Below are 10,890 nucleotides of genomic sequence, written 5' to 3'. Positions count from 1 at the left end.
AGAGATTAGGGCTGAATTAAAGGACATTAAGGAAACTTTAGGTAAGGCAACAGAGGACATCAGACAGATGGAATCAAAGGTAGAAAAAATTGAGGAAAAAACAGACAAAGTGAACAAGAAAGTTTTAGAAATAGAGAAGAAACATGAAAAAGACCTGGATGAGCGAGTCCTCCAAGATTTGAAACAACGGGAAAACTGTACTATGATTAGGGGATTAAGAGAAAAGGAAGATGAAGACTTATATGAGTACTTAGTCCCTAGACTGGCAGAGTATGTGGGGGCTGAACAAGAGCAGTTTCAATGGGAAATCAGTAAAATATTTAGAATAAACTCAAAAATAGCTAGACAGAAGAAATTACCGAGAGACGTGGTAATTTATTTTACCCGGAAAAAATTCAGAGATGAAATTATACAACTTAATTACGAACATAGTCTAGAGGTAGAAGGAAAAGAATTAATTATCTATAAGCACATTCCATTAAGAATTTTGAAGAAACGGAACGAGTACAGACTACTGATAACACTATTGAAAAATAATGATATCATACACAGATGGGACAGCCTAGAAGGCGTGATATTTAAATACAAAGCAGAGATTTTTAGAATAAACTCAGTTTTGAAAATGAAAGATTTCATCAAAAAATATAGAAGAGAAAGGGAAAAAAAGAAATGACCTACCACAAGAAGAGAAAGATAAAGATAACAAAGACAGTCAGTCAGAGACAGAAGAAGAAGAGAGAAAGGAGGAGGAGGAAGGAGAGATCTAGGGAATAAGGTACTATTAGATCAACTAACATAAATAAATAAATAAAATTAAGGGAGCAAAATGGAAAAAAATGAAAATATTATCATGGAACATAGGGGGTATGAATTCTCCACAAAAACAGAGTAAAGTGTTTCATTATGTTAAAAAACTTAATGTAAACGTAGTTTATTTGCAAGAAACTCATATAAAAGAAAAAGTTAATTGACTCCTTAAGAATAGGAAGTTGGGAAATGAGTACATATCAGCTAATGAGAAGAAAAAGAATGGTGTGGTGTTCTATGTTGATAGTAGACTTAAAGCGAAGACTGTGTTTAAAGACAAAGAAGGCAGATACCTAGGCTTAGAAGTAGTACTACAAAATGGAAAATGTTTGATGGTGGGCATTTATGCCCCATTGGATAAAAAGGAACAATTCTGTATAAATTTGAACGAAGAGCTATCTAAGTTTAACTATGAAAAAACATTAATTATGGGAGACTGGAACGAGGTAGTTAACCCAGAAATAGAAAGAAAATCTGAAAGAAAGATAAAAAAATACAGGGGAAACTCCTGAAAGCATTTAAAGAACTAATCGAAGAAAAAACACTGCAGGATGTTTGGAGATTTAAATACAGAGACACTAGAGATTTTACTTTCTTTTCTGGAAGACATAACTCTCTCTCCAGGATTGATATGTTCTATGCCTCTAGAACGCTATGTAAAGATATCTTAAGAATGGATTCAGAACCAAGAATGATATCAGATCATAGTCCGCTGACATTACTAATTAAAATAATGAAAAATGAATATGCATGGAGATTAAATGAAACTCTGCTACAGAAAGAAGAAATTGTGGAAAAAGCAAGGGAAAACATTAAGCTATTTTTTGAAGAAAACCTGAAGCCTGATATCGAGGTAACAACTGTATGGGAAGCTTCCAAAGCTTATATGAGAGGTTTTTTTATGCAACAAAATTTCATACTAAAGAAAAAAAGAGAGAAAAATTAAAGCTGATGTATGATATGTTGAAAAAGAAAGAAACAGAACTAAGAGAAAACATAACTAAGAAAAAAATTGCGAAAGAGATTAAAACGATTAAAAAAACAAATAGAACTAGAAGAAAATGAAGATATACAGAAAAAAATTAAATATTTGAAGCAAGTGCAATTTGAACAAGCAAACAAACCTGGCAGATGGCTGGCGTACAGACTGAAAAAACAAAGAGAAAGAAATCTCATTATTGAAATAAAAACTCAAGAAAAAGTACTGTCCACTGACCAAGAAAGAATAAAAAAAGAGTTCCTAGATTTCTATGAAAAGTTGTATAAAGGAAGTATCATCGCAAAACAGAAGATACAGGAATTCCTGAAGAAATCAAGCATAAAACAATTTGATAACCAGCAAAGAGATATACTGAACAGACCGATCTCTGTAGCTGAAATAACAGAGGTTATCAAGAAAGTAAAAAAGGAAAAACTCCAGGTCCGGATGGATTCCCGCTCGAGTATTATCAGAGATTGGAAGAACAACTAATAGTACCATACAAATTAACACTGAACGAAATCGGGAAACAAAAATATCCAGGATCATGGAAGCAGGCAAACATTTCCCTTATAGCCAAAGAAGGCAGAGATCCGACGGATGTAAAAAGTTATAGGCCAATCTCTCTGCTTAATACGAATTACAAGCTATTTGCGAAAATCTTAGCAGAAAGATTTAAAAAAGTATTAGCAGAGTGGATACGAGAAGAACAAGCCGGTTTCCTACCTAAAAGACAATTAAAAAAGAACATACGTGTAATTCTGAACACCATAGAGTATTATGAGAGGAACAGCGGGAAAAGTCTGGCACTTGTATTTATGGATCTGGAGAAGGCGTTTGATAATATCAGCTGGGAGATAATATTCACTATGATGGAAGAAGCGAAGGTAGGAACCCAATTTGATACATGGATTCGAGAAATCTACAAAGAACAAAGTGCCAGAATAATTGTAAATTACAGTAAAACAAAAGAATTTAAGATCACCAAAGGCACGAGGCAGGGATGTCCACTATCCCCACTGCTGTTTATCTTCGTCTTAGAAGCATTAAATAACAGAATCAGAGAAGAAAAACAGATAGGAGGTATGAAAATTAGAAATTACGAATACAAAATGTGTATATTTGCAGATGATATTGTGTACATATTGGAAAATCCTACAGAAAGCATAGAAAAACTAATAGAAATTCTAACGGACTTTGAAAAAGTCTCAGGCCTGAAAGTAAACAAAGATAAGACATCTATGGTGACAAAAAACCTGGACAGGAAAGATGAGAATTTATTAGCAGAAATAAGTGGATTTACGGTAAAAAGAAAACTAAATAGGATATTGATGCGGAGGCTTAAGCGAAAACCGGTCATCTCGTACATAGACACTATGAATAATTTATGGAAAATGTCAAGAAAGACCTTGAAGGTGGAGAAATTTTAGGCTAAATCCCTATTGTGCAGAATCTCATGATGAAGTAGCAATTGCCCAAAATGCTATTCATATTTCAAACAATACCGGATTGAACACGCCTTCAACCATTAAAAGACTGGCAGAAAGAGATGGTCTGAGTTATTTGTGTGGGGGGAAAGTAATAATCCGAGATAAAATCAAAGATCGCTGTGAACGCAAATAACCAAGTGAGGACTAATCTTACCAACTTTAACTGTAGAGATACTATATCTGGCAGTGCTGTCATAGGATTGTGGATGGTTATTAGCAATGAGATACCTAGTTGGGTATAATCAGATTAGGGGATACGTGAGATTTCGGGGTTACAATGGTACCATGTTTTAGAGGCATAAGTACACAAAGAATAGTAAAGCCACAATAATTAAAAGAAGGCTATGTTTAGGAATTGTTATTGGGGTGAAGGCTAAGACCAAGAATAACTGCTAACAACAGTGACTACTACACGACCTCAGCAGAGACCCATGAAGCTTTATTCACAGGGAAAATAGGAGCCTATTACTAAAAGGATAAATATCTGAGTTTGGTGAAAGAGGAAGGGGGAAGGAATAGTGGTAAATCCAGGAAGAGCTGAAGGCAGTGGATATCCAGTTGTCATATTTATTATATATAAAGTTGAGATGAGATAGGAGATGTGATGGCGACAGATACACTGTGGATTATTAAGGTGAATCAATCTAAAATAGGAGTAATTTAGAAAAAGGTGGGAGAGACAGTTATTCAAAAAATGGTTATTAAGTGGGGGAAACTTCAGAAAGACATCATATCGAGATAAAGCATGATGTAGTGGACACGAGTAAATGGTGGGACGACAAAACTAATTGACTAATAAATAAATGTAAAAATTTTTTGTAAGGGCAAATAAATTGGTCCACATTAATCCCTCACTAAAATAGACACCTACGGAAACTGTTTTATGGTGCATGTTACCCTACAACCAGAATTGCAATGTATGTTACAGATTAATAGACCGTATAAAGGGGTTACCCCGGCGCAATGTTGGTAGCACTGTACATAACAATAAATTGGCCCTGCCTCCTTGGCGTTCCAACGTGTGTGGCAAGGGCAATGAAGCAAAAACAATAGTTGTGGTTATAAGTAAATAACAAACCATAACTAGAACTCAAGATAACCAAAAATTTTACGATTCAGCCAACGACATATTTACATTCTGAGTTGTATAGTAGTAAGACTATTGGGATACTCAACACAAACATTTGGTACACCTTATTAAATTTTCCTTCTTTGACGATAATGTCTCAGAATAAACTATGCTAGACAGTGTGTAGAAGCAAAAAGTAACCCTCTTCTGAGTCTAGGACAAATGTATGTAAGTATCAGAGTGTCTTCGCTGTTTCAGAAGGCAAAATTTGCCGACAACTGTGCACTATCTTATAGGACGGAAGCGGGGTGCAGGGGAGGAAAATGCAGCCAGCCCGCTGTAGGTGCGTTGCGGCAATCATATATGCATGTCCGTTCTATGAAAATTCTACACAAAATAAAATGAGAAAAATGTTATTTTTGTAAAACATAATTTTTATGGGTATAGGAAGGTGAGTTGGTAAGTAACGGACTCTATCAATATTATAGAGCATACTTGGTAGTGTGTTGTAAAAGAGAACTAGTCGACAAGCAAAAAGTAAGAATTTCAATGAGACTAAATGTGATTTTTAGCTATAAGCAAGGAAAAATAGGGACATCTCGGCAGTCGTTGAGCTGTTAAAATAGTAAAAGTATTAAAGAATCAGTGACAAGGTATTACCTAATAGGGAGGTTAAAAAGAGCCATGATAAGGGACGGTACAGATTTGACGAGGAATAAGGTAAAATACCAAAATATAAAACTAAATGTAGGCAAAGCTAGCAAGTGGATCTGGAAGTGCATTTGTAAATGTTAAAATGTGGTATTTACCGAATAATTCTAGGGACGTGTAAAGTGGTGGGGGGAGTAGGGAGGAAGGGTGAAAAATGGAAAGGGTAGTGTATGTAAGTGTAGTAAAGTGCTGATAGTTTATGGTATTATGTAAGGGTACAGAATTTCAATGTGGACAAAATTTCACAACACATTAAACAAAAACAATCTTGCCACACTATTACGCAAATAGGTATCCTGTTGGTCTGTTGGGGGTGGTATGCAGCACCTAGGAGTCGAAAAAGAAAGAGATACGCACCCATACAGTAAAGATCGGAATAAATAAATACCAAGAACATACTGAGGCTAAGAGACGATAAAGAACCCCAACCATGACAAAGTGAAGGGAATGTCCCTGGGATATACAAAACGAGTAAGTAAAAAGTAATTTATCAATAATCCCGATAGATAAATATGGGAGGGGATAACAGTAAAAGATACATGCCCATTACAAATGAAAGAGAAGGAGTAAAATGAGAGACAAAACGCAGTTGCGCATATTAAGGCCGGATATACATACCGCGGGACACTATTGGGGCGGGCTGCAACCCGGCCCCACTTTCCAATCCGGGGTCCCCGCTGGAATCGGGCCTCAGCGTCCAGACGGCAGCCGCGGAGGCCCCAATCCGCAGCTTTTCGAGGAGCTGCGGGAATACGGCAAAAGCACCAACCTGCCACCGCCAGTCTGGAAAGGGGGATCCTTGGGGCGTATAATGCAAAGACCTCAAGTACACGAACCGCAGAGAGCGGGGCGGTGGGAGAATGAGGAGAAGGGTTTAGCGTTTGGTTCACGTTCTCCTTTGATGTCGCTGGGGCACGGAACCATGTGAAAAGGCCTGCACCCAGTGGGAACCAAACGCAAGGTGAAGGAAGCTCCTATTAAACAGGACTCCGTCCTAAGGCGTACTACTACCGGCGGCTAAAGGGCGTCACTAACAGCCGTAATGGCCAAACGACGAAGGACGGTCAAAACGTCCCGGTCCGCCCGTAAGAGGCGGCACGGGTGTAAAAATCCATCATGGGGGGGCGGCTGGGTGGATGAAAACGTGCCGGCTGGCATTTTGGTGGCGCGCAGAGCGTGCACTAGGGTTAAGGAGTGGCAGACACAGACCGCCTTTCTACCCGTAGTAACGCAGCATCCGCGCGCTTTCCTGGCCTGTTTGTAGACAGCCGTAAGTCCTCGATTTGATTGGTCTAAAGGATCTGGGAAAGAAATAAGTGATAAAGATCAGTGATAATATCATGATAATTAATATATGATTATGGAGATAACCAGGATTATAGATGAAAAATCAAAATTCAATATCAAACCGGTTTGTAACAGCATAGGTGAATAACACTGGTGTGTAAGGGTGCACATCGCAGTCAAGGGGTAAGTAATTAGGTTGTCCAATATAACGCGTAAAAGGGGACGATATGCAAGATAATCATGAAGATAAGCTAGATTTTCCTGAATTTTATATAAGCTGGAAGTTTATAAATGGATAATTATATATGTGACACTTACTATACGGTAAAACCATCGATTTACCGGGGACAACAGACTAAATGTCTCATTAGTTTTGTATAAAAGTGGAAGGAGACGTTACGACTCTAGACTATCAATCATAAATCTATCACCCTGTATAGGACGAGCAGACCTGAAGCCGCTTTATCATGATGCGATCCGGTAGTATTATAGAGTCCACTGGAATGAAGTAGTTAACCATACCATAAAGCCAGGTAAAGAGGTAACAATATAACAAAGGTATCAAAAGCCGAAGAACCGATAGAAAGATGAAAGTTACATTATTTCACAGTATACAGCATTTAACCATTCCGCAAGGGTTTCTGTAGGGTCGGGGGGTAGTGTAAAAATCCAGAAAGTGTCTCTTCTGGAGATAGGAGTTTCCTGGTTACGCAAGACATAACCCCAGTACCAAGACTACCGTTCATGCAGTTTGTTCCAGAATTTAATGTCCATATCAGAATGTTGGGACTGTACAAAGATTTCTGGGAACCATGGTGATTGCGGAGATGTATACTCCGCTTATCCTTATGCAGCTGCTGTGTTCAGACATCCGCATCTTTATTTTTTAATTTTACGGTAGGTCCTAGCCAAGGTAGTAGAAGTTTACAATGAACTGAATAGCATATAGGATGACCGCACATGGTTGGTATCACAGTTACAATTTGCGATTCAAAAATAATTAAACTTTTAAAGTTAATAGGATTCACAAATTCATAAATTTTATTTACAAGGGCAGTTCCGCATACACGATGAACTATAGCTGGCAATGGAAATTCCCTGGTTTTGCTTGCCCAGCTTGAATGAGCCCTCCTTGACGACAGTTACTGTGTATTGAGTGATCTCAAGGGTCCTTGAGTGTTGATAAAAGCAATATAGGTTTCGCGGAACACCCCAGGAGGTCCTGGAGTAAGTCCCAATATTGCAGGATAGCTGGCTGGATGTATCTTGTGTGTCTAATGAAATGTAATAGGTATAATCATTCTGGATTGTGCTTGCTTTCTCTGTTTCTTCAGAACACCTCTTCTTTCCAGACTTCTTACTTTAAACTAAGCCTGTTTTAAAAACCCTTCCTGGGGTCCCTCGGATGATCAATGGGTTCTAATTAAAGTTTTAGCCTATCGTGTCAAATTCCTAAGGGCCAGATCAGTTTGCTTCTCAGAGTTTAAAAACTGCGAGAGGGTAGATTTTGCTGCATGTGGGGGTGGATGGAAAACTATTATATCTAAGGAAGGAGTTTGTAAATCAGTCGCGTTCCTATAGGGTCAGTGATCAGTGAGACTCCTCTTTTAACCACCACTACATCCAAAAAATTAATCTTAACATAATCAAAATTCAACTCAAATTTAATTGTATTGTGTACATTATTGATGTATGTATGGAATTCTAATAGGTCATTCACCGAGCCATTCCATATGATAAAGATACCTTTTGAATTCAAATATATTAGCTTTGAAGATATTCTCTTCATTCAATATGTACTGATGCTCAAAGCTATACATAAATAGATTTGCTAATTCTGGTGCAAATTTGCACCCCATTGCAGTACCAGATATCTGCCAATAGAACTTGTCCTGGAAAGAAAAATAATTCTGTTTTAAAGAAATCTCAGATAATGTACACAAGAAATATATGCTCTCTGCCTCCACCCCACATCTCCAAATCACTGTACCATTTGTGTTGAAACATGTTTTCTGTATGGTTTCCTTTGTATCAGGCAGGCAAAGATAGTCCCTCCCTGCAGATGTGTACTCACTGCAGGACCAGGATTGGATTCTGCATAAGCATGCTGGGCATGTCTTTGAGGTGATAACTAGTTGTGATGGTATCGAAGTGGAGCCAGGTGACTTTCCTATCTGCTCCTAGACTACTCCAGTATATCTTCATTGTAGCCTGGTGAAACAGGAGTCATGACTGACAGCTTGAAAAATGGTGAAGCTGTAAGATAAGTCTGCTTTAAAAAGAAAAAGGATGAAATGAAAGAATCAGGAAGAACTTCTTTCTATTGCCAGAAAAAAACATAACCTTGGGCCTTACCTTCTCTGTTTCCACTTGCACTGCTCTGTTTTAACAGTTTATCCCCTGTGCATGCCTTCACTATCTCCATAAGTAAAGTTTTAGCCATACTAGAACAAGTGGTACATGTCAAGGTATTAAGATCCTGTACAACTCACTCATACAAAAAGAACCCAGAGCAACCATACCTTTTGTTCATATGGTAGATGAGACTGCCTTCCTGACCACAACCAGGAAAAAGAAATAGGGGAAACACTGTAATCCAAGTAGCATAATATACCACAACTATCTTCAGTGTCAAGCTGTGTTTTATGAAATATAAGGTGGAGAGGACATACTGTTAAAATGGAAGAGGTACCTGTCCTTTTCCCATCACCACAGACTCACTACAAATTTCAGTGGCAAAGAGCCATTTAAAAAAAATGCAAACTCTCCATATGTGTACCTAAGATCATCTTCTGGATAAATGGGATTAATCATTCATGAGTGAGTTCTAAACAGGTTTAAGCCATAAATCTTTCCTGTTTGAGAACAGTCTCTCTGAACAGCTGCAGCAAAAAATGCAACAGGTAGAATATTTCACCACTATGAATGTACAGTAATGAAGAAGGACTCTTGCATTTCCACCTGTTAAAAGCTATTTCAGTGAGAGAGTCCTGTTAAGGTGGGGGGAAGAAAAGACAAGAACTTTTATCAGTGTGGGTCAGAAGCATGAAGGGAAGACTGTTTAGTGGGGAGGGAGATCCTTATCTCGCCCAATGTATCTTACAAAAACACATATCCTTTTGCATTTGCCATGAGAAAGCAGACAGTTCTAGAACTGTGCTGCTAATCATGCAGGAACTATACTTATGTTTCCCTCCCAGATTATAGGTGGCATAGATCTGGAGGGAAACATGGTATTTTCCATGTATAATGTTTCCTAGTAAAATTGTTTAGATTTTTGTAATTCTGAGGGCAGAAAGTTGTGTCCCCTAACAGGCTATAGGGAGGACAATGTATATTCCCTACCCTATAACATTTTCTTACCTTTGAGATCAGTAATATGTAAAGTGGTTTCATTATTGGATGAACATTCCTGAAGGCCAGGGTTTAAATCCTTTTTCAGCCATGGAAACCTAATGGGTGACCTAGGACAAGCCATAATCTCCCAGTTTTAGAGGGGGAGGATGTCAAGTCTCTGAATAAATCTTCCCACAAAACCCCTGTCATAAGTTGGAATCAACATGAAGTCACAGAAAAATAACAAGGCAAATTACCTGCTTCCAGATTTTTTTGGGCCGGAAGTTCCCTGCAGCCCTAACCAGCATGGCAAATCATAAAGATCAAGAGTTGCGGTCCAGCCTCTAGAGGTCAGTATTCCACCCAGCTCTGATGTAGAGGACTCAGTTTACCTCTATGAGCCCTTGATAATTCCAAAATATATCATTGGTCAGGTGATACCATCACAGGAACTAAAGAATCTTCCTGCATGTAACAGAGCTCTGATTTAAGAATATCAAGGGAATGAAAGAGAAAATGGTTCCTTCTGATGGAGGAAATGCAAAATAACATGTCACATAAAAGCCAAGACAATTTTTGAATCATCCTTAAAAGCAACCATCCAGACAACAAGAGGACTGATATATTGTTGCTTCAGTGCTTAAGATTATGTACAAACTTTTTCAGCAAGTGTGGCCAACAACAAATCTTATTTAAAAAAAAAGTATTATGGCAATCTAATTTCAGATTGTTTACTGTGCAGAGGTCTGTCAAGCTTCTGATCCAATTCCAATGAAATTGGGTTAAATATATTTAACTGGTGCATTTATACACAGGATTCCATACAAATGTAGACCTAGTTTGCCTGCAGCCCATAATATATAGATGCTATATAATTTATATATTCTGTCTTGCCATTCCATTAACCTATCTCATATAAGTAAAACAAACTGTCCAAAAGCAGGAACATGCCACCTTCATACTGTAATATTTTTTAAAGAAATTATAACACTTGTAGAAAACCATAGTTAATGGCAGAAGTTTTATAAACTATGGCGGGTTACAGCTGGCCCTCTAGGGGCCATTTTCCCGCCGCCGCCATTCGCTGCGGAGGGAAACCCCAGCAGCCAGACCGCAAGGCTTCCCTCCGCAGCGAAAAAGGAGCGCCGAAATGGCACTCCTTTTGGAAATGCGGAAGTGGCGCCGCAAGGGGCAGAGCACGCCCTCGCGGC

This window comes from Sceloporus undulatus, chromosome 4, assembly GCF_019175285.1.
Source record: "Sceloporus undulatus isolate JIND9_A2432 ecotype Alabama chromosome 4, SceUnd_v1.1, whole genome shotgun sequence".
Lineage (NCBI taxonomy): Eukaryota > Metazoa > Chordata > Lepidosauria > Squamata > Phrynosomatidae > Sceloporus > Sceloporus undulatus.
The sequence above is the reverse complement of the archived record's forward strand: the minus strand, read 5'-3'. Positions refer to the sequence as shown.